The 12,270-nt window shown below is 37.7% G+C and overlaps 1 protein-coding gene across 1 annotated transcript in view; it reads left to right on the top strand.

Annotated features, from left to right (window-relative positions):
• The window catches only part of cacng8b (calcium channel, voltage-dependent, gamma subunit 8b), a 36,593-nt gene that overhangs the window by 817 nt on the left and 23,506 nt on the right, over positions 1 to 12,270 (top strand). Inside the window, exon 2 of the mRNA XM_088326928.1 lies at positions 4,474 to 4,639. The gene's annotated coding sequence lies outside the window, so the exon portion shown is untranslated. The remainder of the gene's footprint in view (positions 1 to 4,473; positions 4,640 to 12,270) is intronic.

Genomic DNA, 12,270 nt, shown 5'->3' with positions numbered 1-12,270 from the left:
CTTAAACATAGATTATTTTTTTATCTTAAAGACATCCGTGACAGGACACAACAGCCCTGGGATGAAATTGATTATTTGACGTATGTGTGCCTTTCTTTTCAAGCATGTGTGCAGGCATGTGAGGCTGGTTGTCTTTTTAAAAAAGGAAAGCGTAGAATTTTTTAAGGAAGACTTTAAGAAGAATTTCAAAGGTGTTCAAACTAAGGTCTCAGGGGCCATTTGCAGCCTATGTACCATGTTTTAGTCCAGTATTTTACACTAAAACAAGCAAAGAAACTAGTAATAATGTTTATGACGATAGAGTCAAGTCATGTTTATTTGTATAGCCCTTAATCACAAAGAGTCTCAAAGGGCTGCACAGATCAAAGACTATTGCAAACTACAGACCATTATGACACCATCCCCTCATCTAAAACCTACACATATTATCAACATATAATATAGGTTATTTGTGTGCTCTAGAGTAGAAGTGTGTTTTAAGCTTAGGTTTAAACATTTCCACTGAGGTTGCAAATCGAATCTCAGGAGGAAGAGCATTCCACAGCACCGGGGCCCGGATGGAGAACGCTCTCGAACCTGCGGATCTCCTCTTGGCTCTTGGGATCACTAGTAGACCAGCGTTTTCAGAGTGAAGGCTATAGGGGGAAATTAAATCTGAAAGATAAGGGAGCAAGTCCATGCATGATTTTGTATAATACCAACAGAACCTTAAAATCACATCTTAAGCTAACCGGGAGCCAATGCAGGTTAGCTAAAATCGGTGTAATGTGATCAAATTTTCTTGTCTTAGTTAAAAGCCTCGCTGCAGCATTTTGTACCAGCTGAAGGCTCTTGATTTTGGACTTCGGGAGACCGGAGATAGAGGACAATATTACCTCAAGTCTTAAACACTTTTATATACAGTTTTGGCAGACCGTGGCCTGGATCGAGTCCGTTCTGTGTTTTGCTAATATGACCGAGCCCGATGATTAAGGCATTCCTTTTTTCCCACTGTTTCGTTCTCTAGCCATTCATGTTAGCCAATTTGCTACGGGCCATCACTCGCTGCTAGCGGCAATTATTGTTTGCTGCTTCATGTAAACAAAGTTTGATTTGTACTTCAAGTTTTTTTCCTTTGTTCCCCTCCCCAGCCACTATTCGGTCACAGAGCTTGCTTCATCCTTCCACGGGTTCTGTGATTTAGGTTCCCAAAGCTTCACCTATAATGCTTTGTTCTTGCAATGTTTAACTGGCTTTTTAGTAGTTTTTCACTCCGGCGTCTAATGTTAGCCTTGTGCACCAGATTCGACTCCATTTATGAGCTTTTTTCAGGCGCTTTGAGTGTACCCACCTTGGTTAGTCCTTTGTTGTCTCTGGTGGGGACACCAGCTTTCCTCAAGCAAGAAAAAAATTTGAAATAGGCCTCCAAACTTTGCCCAGTGTTCTGTAGTGTGTCTTCTTCAAGTGCAGACTCTAGTTGTATAATATTACACACTGTCCCCTTAAAACACAAATAACATGTAATTTAAAACACTACATAAAAAGGTTAGGACAATATCTACAAATACTAGCAGCATTACCTTAAAATCAATCCTTTTATCCTCTTGTTTTGTATGGACAATTGACACATTTCTTTAGAACGTCCAAAATCTTACTTTGTATGTTTGTGACTTCTGTCCGTTTTGTGTCAACGTGCACGCATGCTTGTGTGCTGAGTGTGCAGCGTGGAGTTGAGTGGATCTCTCTTTTCACCATCGCCATTACTGCATGAAAGAGCTGTCACTCTGAATTAGCTCTATGTGTCTCTCTCTGTTGCACGCCCCTTGCACACACACACACACTCACACACACGCACAAGTGTGTGTGCTTGTGAATGTGCGTGCACGGTGGGCAGTAAAGCCATTTTAAAGCTATTGAAGGTCATTGTCTGCTGTGTTGTGTGCTATCTTAACTGTTGTGTGTGTTTGTCCTGCAGCCGCTCAGCAAGTGGCTGCATTATCTTTTTTTTTTAGCAAGCAGGGTGACATAATCCGGCCTCCATCGCTAACATCAACCAGGTCATTAGACTAGGGGTCAAAAAAGTGGTCCCTGCGGGGACCAGGTAACCCCCAAAGATAACCCGAGTAGCCCGCGGACCAGTTCTGAAAATAGCGCACCAGTGATGCGTCATTGTGACTTTCCAGGAAATTCTTTTTCTATCTGATATGAAAAATCATTGACATTATTAGTGCCTTGAAAGGAATTGTACAGAATTTTGAACTTTTTGACTCGCTTCCGCCATCTCCTGGCTTGTGTCATCATTGCAGCCTCAATCCTTTTGTTCATTATGCGCGTGCATTTCTTTTTTCTTCTTTCTTAGGGTTTGGTCTTGAGTTTGGAGTGTACTTAAAACTGGCGTTAAACACTAACAAAAAAAAATCTGTTGAGACATGCAGGACGTCTCTCTCCAGTTCTCCCTCTAGCTCCCATTCCTCTTACGTCATGTGTTCTGCCCTGAACAGCATTGCTAAAAGTAAGATAAAAGCAGATAGGCGCATTGGAAAATAAAGCTTAAAGGCTCTTTGAACTGAGGTGAGCATTGTTAACACATACTTAATAGAGAAAATATTGATCTTTCAACTTTTAAGGACACCTCAAATGACGCACTTCACCTTTAAATACAAAATGAATTCTTCCATATTATTTTAAAAACAAGCCTATAATTTATATTATGTAAAGCATGTTTTAGTAGCTGACTCAGCCTATTATAACACTCATTTTAAAAATTACAATACAGTAATAAAATAGTAATGACATGTTTTTTTCAAAATGCATATAAACTGGTAGCCCTTTGTGCAAATCAATATTAAAAAAAGTAGCTCACAGCTTAAAAAAGGTTGGTGACCCCTGCACTCAACGGTCGCCAGCCTGTATTGATAAGTCACTATTGACTGCTAATTTGCACGCACAGACAGAAAGAAAGCTGTTAATGTATGTCATAAAGTGGACGATGATGCTTTTTCTGGTTATTATTATCTTGATTTTGGTAGAAAAAAATAATAAACTGTTTAAATTGACATTTATTGAGTTAAATATAGTCGGCTTCCCATAGTATGGTGTGATGGTTAATGCTAGGCTGTTACTATATACTGCTACTATATATTTTTAAACACGGTTCCCCCAAGGTCTTAAAAAGTTGAAAAATCTTTAATTTGATGACTGCAAACGAAGACACTGAAAATATTTAAAATGTTGTCTACAAGTCTTCATTTTAACAATCAAATGTCTTAATTTTTCCCTGTGTCTTTTGCTTGACAGGGCTAAAAAGTGTGGAACTGTCTAACAAAAATATTGAACGTTGCGCCGTAAAATTATTTGTTATCGATCTCTGACCAATGAATGCAAGAATGCAGATTTCTGTGTTTTCAAAAATGCACCATGTTGGAGCTTTATGTACAGTCAGTTTTGAACCTGCTGTCGTTGAAGTAACTTTGTGATGGGAAAGTGTAGTTTTAACCCATTGTGGTTGGGTGATATAAATTATAACTTGGTTCAGGCTGTAGCATTGAACGAGTGGGACGGGTCGACGAGCTGATGCCGTTGTCGCGGCCTGGTAGCGCCGGGATCCGTTACGACGCCTCTCGTGTCCGTATGCCAGAATAGGTGCAAGATTGGTCTTAAATTTAATTGGTCTTGAAAATGTCTTAAAAAGGCTTGAATTTGATTGGAATAATCCTGGGGGAACCCTGTTTAAAAAGAAACATAAAAAAGAGGCAATGTTGTAGCCGCCATTTCAATTAATTTTTGTTAACTTTATCTATTTAAGGGGGACATTGACAACAATTCTAATTCAGAATAGCAGCGCTCAGTTCATATATATATTTTTCTCATGTTTACTATTTTCCTTACCTTTGTTAATTTCTGTACTGTTTTAAAAAGCATTTACATTGGCAGTTATTGAGTCAAATCACAACAAACACAAATAAAGCCGGCTTGCCACGGTACGTTATTATAGCTAACAATAGCCTATTTGCTAACAAAATGTGTTCATTTCTTGGGAATTACTTAAATCAGATAAAAATAATCTCCCAAATGTAACCCCCTTTCCCTCGATTCTTTATATTTTTAGTGACTAATATATAAGTAAATAATGCAAACAATATATTTTCTTAATATATACTTTAATTTAAAAAAACAAAACATCCATCTAAACTTTAATAAAAAAAATTGGGGGCGTGTTTTTAGTGAATAATATGAGAAAAGTTTGAACTATATATTTGAACTATGTATATATATACATACCGGTATATGTTTTATGTAAGGAATGCAATACTTGAATAAGAAAATAAAAGTTTGCCATTCTGTATTTAATTTGCCATCTGTTTTATGAAATGCGGAATCATTTTCCATTCCCTGATGTACAACATTGACCCCCTCCTCCCCTTACTGCTTTAAAATGACATTTCAATCGAATTGCTAACGATCTGACCTCAAACCTCTTGTTTTATTACACAGTGCCATCAGATCAGTATCCCCCAACCCTACCTCCTCCTACTTCCGCCCCCTCCCCATGCACTTCTCCTCGCCTCCACCATCATCATCATCCTCATCATCTCCTCCCATCTCTCGTGGAGTGCATCGCGCCGAAAAGGAGCTCCTGCAATCCTGCAGAAGCCTGCAGGTGAGGTCGCCTTGGATTTTTTTTTTTTCGTTTGATTTTTTTCTTTTTATCCGCGGTTGGCAAGAGCACAGCGTCAATCAGGCTCATGCATTGATGCACGAACTTGGTGGGGTGACAAACCAGGTTACATCATTTTAGGATTATTTACTATAGCGCGGGGACTATAATTAGCAGTGTCTAATATGCAGACGGAATCCTTTTAATAGCTCATTTGCATGCACGCCCCAACACCACACTCCTTCCTCCATCGTCTACCTTCCTCTCTCCTTTATCATTTATCATCATTGCCTTAATCGCCAATTTGTAGGAAACTCAATGTGATTTGTGTGCTGCCAGGCGTCTATTTTGTCGCCCTCCCATGAGGAGCCAGTGCAGTCAGAGTGATGATGCGCGAGTGTGTGTGCGTGTGTGTGTGTGTTGCTGATCTTTTAATGAATGCACTGCAGTCTGCATCGCTATACACCCGCTTGGCATGCTTGCATACATTTCTGTGTGTTCTTATATTTGCACATAGCCGAACACACACTCACCGCCCCCCTCCCCACAGGACGTCATGTCAATGATGACCCACATGATGTTCATCTGAGGCATGTTTGTTTCAGGCTTTTTATTTAGGCAGAGTAAAAAAAACGGCATCAATCATTAATTAACAACAGGAAACAATAAACTATTTGCACACAAACAGCTGTACAATACTCAAAACATGTGCCCACAGGGAAAAAAACGTCTCCGTTTCCACCAATGTAGTGATCATTTAAACTCATACGGAGAGGGAGAAAGATGGGAGGGGGTGTGCACTGCAGCATTCACCCCCTCCTCTTAAAAAACGTGCATATGTTCTATTCTATACATATAATTCCCATGTGTGTGCTTGAACACAAAACAAAGCACGCTGGCATCCATCAATTGCTGTGACTCAACTTGCATGACCCCGCCTCCCAAATGCAGCAACTTTCCCGTAATTTTCCGCAAAAGGCAACCGGGGGTGCGGATTTGCTCGATTGCAGGGGGGGTCTTTTGAAGGAAACGGATGTACGTTATATGTGGAGTAGAGATTGCGCAACGTGGACACACACACACACAACATGCTGGTGTCATGATAGAACACAGGAGAAGGGGGCGGAGTAAGCGGTTGCTCATTTGCATGGGCAATACATTGAAGAGCGGAAGAGCGCTTGTTTTTTACTACTTGGTGTGGATGATACAATAAAAAATAAGAAGGTAGTCTACAAGGCACTTCTTTTATGTAGTGGCTCAGTAGTGGGAATTATGCTAAAGGAATGACAATTCTTGTTAAGTGGTTTTAAAATGGGGGAATTAGTATTCCTTATAGAATTTTACAGTATTTAAGACTTGAAACTCATTCAGGACCGTAACTTATAAATATGTTTTCAGATGAATTGTCCCTGCGTGCCACAACGTAAAAAACAAAATATATAACTCACCATTAGGGTGGACCGGGTGGAAACAATTTAGGTTTATCTTGCCTTATGTGAAAATGTAGTTGTCCCCTTTGTTAAATCACAAAGTAACTGTGACTAACCACAGCTTTGGTAAAGCTGAGTTAGATTCCGCAGGCCACACCTAAAATTGATTGCCACCACTTGTGTGAAATGAAGGGATCACTTAAATTGAATCTGTTAGACCAAACAACGTAGATGGTGACATGCCACAATCCGAAGAAATTCAAGAAGAAATTAGTAAAAAAGGGATTTCATTCTATCAATTTGGAAAACAGTGGTAATCCTTCCGAGGAGTGGTCGACCAACTAAGATTAATACAGGAGTGTGACGACGACTTGTCCAGGAATTTACAAAAGAACCTCAAAAAACATCCAATGAACTGCAGGCCTCTGTGGCCTCAGTTTAGGTTAGTGTTCATGACTCCACTATAAGAAAGAACTGGCCAAAAATGGCATCTATGGGAGAGTTCCTGGGCGAAAACCACTGCTGTCACAAAAAAACAAAGAGTGGTCTCACATTTGCCAAAATGTATCTTGATTATCCTCAAGACTTATGGAGAAACATTCTGTGGACTGATAAGTCAAAAATTCAACTTTTTGGAAGGTGTTTGGCTTGATGCATCTTGCGTAAAAATGGCACAGCATTTGACAAAAAAAACATGACACCAACAGCAAAGCTTGGTGGTGGCAGTGTGATGATCTGGGGCTGCTTTGGTGCCCCAGGACCAGGACAACTTGCTGTGTGTGACTAAAATTTGAATTCTTACCAGAAGATCCTGAAGGAAAACATCTGGCCATCAGTTCTAGCTCATGGATCATGCAGCAGAACAACAATGGAGTGGCCAAGTCAAAAGTCCGGATTTCAATCTAAATGGGATGCTGAAGTGTGACCTTAAGCGGACACTTCCTGCTAGAAAACCACCCAATATGGCAGATTTTAAACAATTTTGCAAAGAAGAGTGGGCCGAAATTCCTTCTCAGACTCATTATCAATTATCGTAAATGTGTGATTTCTGCAGGGTTGGGTAGGGTTACTTTAACTGGATTACTTTCAATTACTTTTGGATTACTCCAATACCAAATATGCTAATAAAAGACAAAAGAAACTAAATATGAATAAAATTACAACATTTTGTGCAGGCTTGGGGAGTAACGGAATACATGGAACGGCAAAAATGATGTTGGCAAGCTGATTTATTTTCATTTTGTTTCTGTCGCATTTTATGTTAGTTTTGCCGTAGATCAAAGAGATCAAAGCCAGGAGAGAAAGCTTACCACGTGTTATGAGTCATAATTTTATTCATATTTAGTTTTTTTTTGTCTTTCATTAGCATATTTGGTATTGGAGTAATCCAAAAGTAATTGAAAGTAATCCAGTTAAAGTAACCCTACCCAACCCTGGATTTCTGTTATGACTGCCAAAAGTGGACCAACTCGCTATTAGATTAGGGGGGCAATTACGACTTAAATTAAGATCAGATAGCTTTTGATTTTTTTGTGCCTTACTAAATGGAATCGACAGTCAAAAACTGCATTTTGTATTTTCTTGGGTTGACTCTGTGTGATATTAAAAGTGGTTTGAGGATCTCAAACCTTTGAGTGATGAATCTGCAAAAAAAAAAACACAGAAATCAGGAAGGGGGTGAATATTTATTTACATTACTGTATGTACTTTTCAGTGCAACAGCACCTAAACTATGAAATACAAGTGTAAAAATCCATCAATGTTCTGCACTGCTTATCCCCAGTTGGGTCGAGGGGGTGCTGGAGCCCATCCCAGCCATCTTCGGGCAGTGGGCAAGGGACACCTTGAACTGGTTGCCAGCCAGTTGCAGGGCACACACAGACGTAGATCTCACTCATTCACACCAAGGGATAAGTTGGACCGGCCAATTAACCTGACATGCATGTTCTTTGTAATGAGGGAGGAAACCGGAGGGCCCGGAAGAAAACTCCAATCTCCACATGAAGATGCTGCGATAGCTCTAATTGAACCTTGGACCGCCGCACCATGTGGCTGCACGCTAACCACTCAGCCGCCTTAAAAAAAAGCTAATTACGAAACACATGAACCCTGAAAAACACAGGAAACACAAGTTAAAAAAATATATTAAAATGCAACATAATTTTGAACCTTTTTTAATCTCAATAAAATAAAGACAACAACACAGAATATAAAAAAATGCATTTTGACAAATCATAAGTGGAAAAAAAGCATCTCGAAAGGAATCTGCTCTTGATTAGTGGGGAGCCGACTCCTGCTGGTCGCTCCGTTTGGTTCGCTAACGACACATCACTACTACATGTGAGTGCAATTTTATTATCTTAAACGACTTGTTCACGGCTTCTATTTTGATGAAAACATCAGAATGGGTATTTTCTCAAATGTTTTCTGGTTAAAAATGGTCGTTACCAACTACAGTGGATTTTCTTTGGGAATGCCGCCAGGCTGCGGCGAGATCCAGTGGGCATATTGAAAACTGCTAGTCCTCCTTTGACGTGATGCAACTTATTTTTCTCTTGCGCATCTCTCAGCATTGTCTCACGGGCCGGATTAATTCCACAAAGTGAAAAATCATAAGGCGTATCCCGGGAGTCAACTGTAGTGGATTTTTAACGTCTATAGCCATCAAGAGCGCAGACGAGGATTTCATCTTTGAGAGCGCTTTTTAGCATAAGCATGCCCCGGCACATTTATTCATATATTCATCCAAAAAGCACTATATTTGCAGCCTCTTAGAGCAAAGGTGTTAGCGTCAGTGCCTCTTCGGGCGACAAGGCGAGGACGAGGCCACATGCAGGCGGAGGTGGACACTCCAGCGCCTTTTAAACATGACCTATTTTAACATCCTATTGTCATCCGCTTTGACAGTGCTGCTTTTGTGCACGTGTGTGTGTGTGTTTTTTTGTCTACCTGAGTGTGTTTTTTTCCCAGATTTTGTGTCCGTGAAGCTGTGACGGTCCCCCCATCTTTAGCAACATTATCTTGGGCCTATGAATAATTTACATTTTTTTCAAAAGCAGCTTTCTGCATTTTGTATAGTTATTTTTGCTCACGAGGAGCTGCAGATAATCGCCTTTAGGACTGTTGTGAGACTGTTATGCCACTTGAGTTTGGAGGCTTTGGTGTTATTGCATCATATTTACAACAAAATTTAGGCATTGCGTTTTAGTCATAAATCTTTTACCATTGGTCACCATAGTTTATTACTTCCGTTTATTGTTTTCATTTTTTTAAATCTTTTTTTTTTTTTTAATTTGAACTTAAATTAAGACCAAAAAATGTATCTCTATTATTTGAGATGTTAGGGTTAGGGTTAAAAAATACATATTTAATACATTCGGGCTTTATTTAAATTTCTAAGAAAAATATGCATATCGTTTTTTTAATTTCATTTTATATATTGTTTGCAATTTAATTTAAATTAAATATATACCCTCGTTTTTGGTCATTTTTAAGATTACATTTGAATTACAATAACAAATATATCTCCATAATTTAAGATTTTTAAAAATATATATTTAATACAAATTTAAAATACGACTAAAAACATCTAATAAAAAAAAGATAAAAATAATAAAACTAAAAAAATGCATTTCTATTTTTCGTAATTTTTCAAAATTTCATTTAAATGGAAAAGACAAAAAAGATCGTATTTAATTTTTTTAAATTCGTTTGAATTCAAAATTGACTAAAAAGAATCAGAATTAGTTCTAAATTAAAATACGTATATATATTAAAATTAAATTTAAAAAAATCACCCTTTTCACTTTATTTAAATGTAAAACATTTCAAAAACATGTTTTGGTCTTTTTTAGATAATTAATAAAAAAGGCAAAAATATTTCAATTGTGTAATATATATTTTTTAATAAATTTAAATAAATGTGTGTAAAAAAAAAAAAAATATATATATATATATATATATATATTATTATTATTATTATTATTATTATTATATATATAAATTGTTTGTCACTATTCAAATTTTATTTATATAAAAAAAAGACAAAAGACATCTCCATTTAGTTTTTTTTTTTTTTATTTAAACTCTATTCAAATTTACAAAAATGACAAAACATCAATCTACATTTTTTAGTTCATTTTAAAAATGTATTTAAATAAAAACAAAAACAAAAAAAAACTATTTTAATTTCTGGGTAGTTTTTAAAAAATAATTGAAAAAATAAAGAAAAACATTTCATATTTTCGGTAATTAAAAAAAAATCTATATAAATGATGCCATATATTATATATATTGTGATATTTTTAGAACCATGGGCTTCTCGTGTCATCATTGAGGCTTATCAGTAACCGCTGCTACTATTTTGAGCACAATTCCATTTCAATCTTTTTTTTCGAAGATATTGTACATGAATAAACCAAACAACTTCCTCACCTTAACCCTCAAAAACTAGGGGGGAAATGTTTTCTCTTATTTTATGAATGCCTCAATACGTATTAACGCTTCCACAGGACTAACATGTTACACGTCATCACTAATTCAACACACCGCTCGCTTTTTTTGTTATACGCTGCGAATGGCTAATGGCGCGGATGCTATCACGTTCAAACGGCCTGGTGGGAAAAATCAGGTTTTTTTTTTCTTGGTGCACTTAGCGTTCTGGCGACGAGTGGCACAGGTGATTACGGCTCCAGCTTCTCCTGAGCTGTGCAGTTCTTGTTAATGGCCCCTGTTGGGTTTTCAATCTTGGATCTTGGAGGGTTTTTTTTCAGAACTGAAAGTAATTGGATGCATTTGGTTTCAATATTTGGGATTGTAGCAGTGTCTACCATAAGATTTTGTGAGACTCTGGTGGGTGTACAATCTAAGGGGGTCAGTGGGCATGGTTGATTCAAAGAAAATTTTGTACATTTTAAATCCAAACCCATTGATCTGGTGCATTTTAGAGCAAAATCAAGTAGCTAGAGCTATGATAAGTGTGTGACCTTCTATTTTATTCTATTCTAAGCATTGACACATTTGTTGTCATTGTAACATGTAAAACACTCAACAAAATTTGTCTCTGGTACCTTGACTAAAATAGTTTGCTAATGAGATAAAAGCAACTGCCTTTTCGTATGTCACCTATACCACAGGTTGTTGATTGGTTAGAAATAGGTGCTTTAACCTTTGTGACCTAGGTTCAATTCCGGTGTCACGCAACTACAAAGTTTGAGCTGAGAAAAAGTAAAACAACATTTTATACCAATTTTAAACAAAAAAATTAGGGGTGCGTGTTATACACAGGTGCGTGTTATACACCATTAAATGCGGTGTTATACACCATTAAATGCAGTATATCTGAAATCTTGTCTTATTTTCTAATAATACAAGTTTATGAGACTCTGACGGGGCCAATTAAACCCTGTTTGCCTTACGGTATTGGAAACACTGGTTGTAGCAGCTAGCTAGTGCACAGCTAACCTGGGGGAGTTGTTTTTTCAATCCAGCATCCACGTTTTAGTGTGAAGGACAAAGTCACATGCAGGTGGAGCTGAACACTCTAGCACTTATTAAAGAACCTATTTTTAAAGATGTATTGAAATTAGATTTTTTTATATAAAACGTATCTCAATGTTTTGTTCCTTTTTTTAAATATATTTTTTAGAATTAGAATTGAAAAGAGTTTTACTTTTATTGTCATTCTTGTGCCCATGCACACAGAACGAAATGTCGATACATCTGACCCGCACAGTTAAACTGTAGCGAGCCGATGTATCCGCAGCCGAAGAGGGCGCCGCCATTTTAGACCCAATTGCTGTATTGGGAGGCAATGAGTACCAATGTTGTAAGTCTTAGGTATGACTCGGCCGAGGCTTGAACCAGTGACATCCCGGTCTTGGAACGGCCGCCCTACCCACAAGGCCAGTTATGTGAATTTTAAAATGGCGCAAACCGCTGCACCATTTTGTTTTCATTTCTAAAATTGTATTTAAATTATAAAAAAGAATGAGAAAACCTGTCTTCATTTTCTGTTTTTTTAAATTGGAAAACAATTATTTTCATCTTAAAAATGACAAAAGTATTTGAACTGTTGGACGGCAAAAAATGAAGATAACGAAAAGGTTCGTATCATTTGGGTACGAGATGCTGCCCCAACTGCATTCCGCCAATGACATTGAACCAGAGGGACAATGTCAATGGCAGAAGCGAAGGAAGCGTTCG

The sequence above is a fragment of the Urocampus carinirostris genome, chromosome 2 (genome assembly GCF_059441175.1).
Source record: "Urocampus carinirostris isolate Australia breed hairy pipefish chromosome 2, RoL_Ucar_1.0, whole genome shotgun sequence".
Lineage (NCBI taxonomy): Eukaryota > Metazoa > Chordata > Actinopteri > Syngnathiformes > Syngnathidae > Urocampus > Urocampus carinirostris.
The sequence above is the reverse complement of the archived record's forward strand: the minus strand, read 5'-3'. Positions and strand labels throughout refer to the sequence as shown.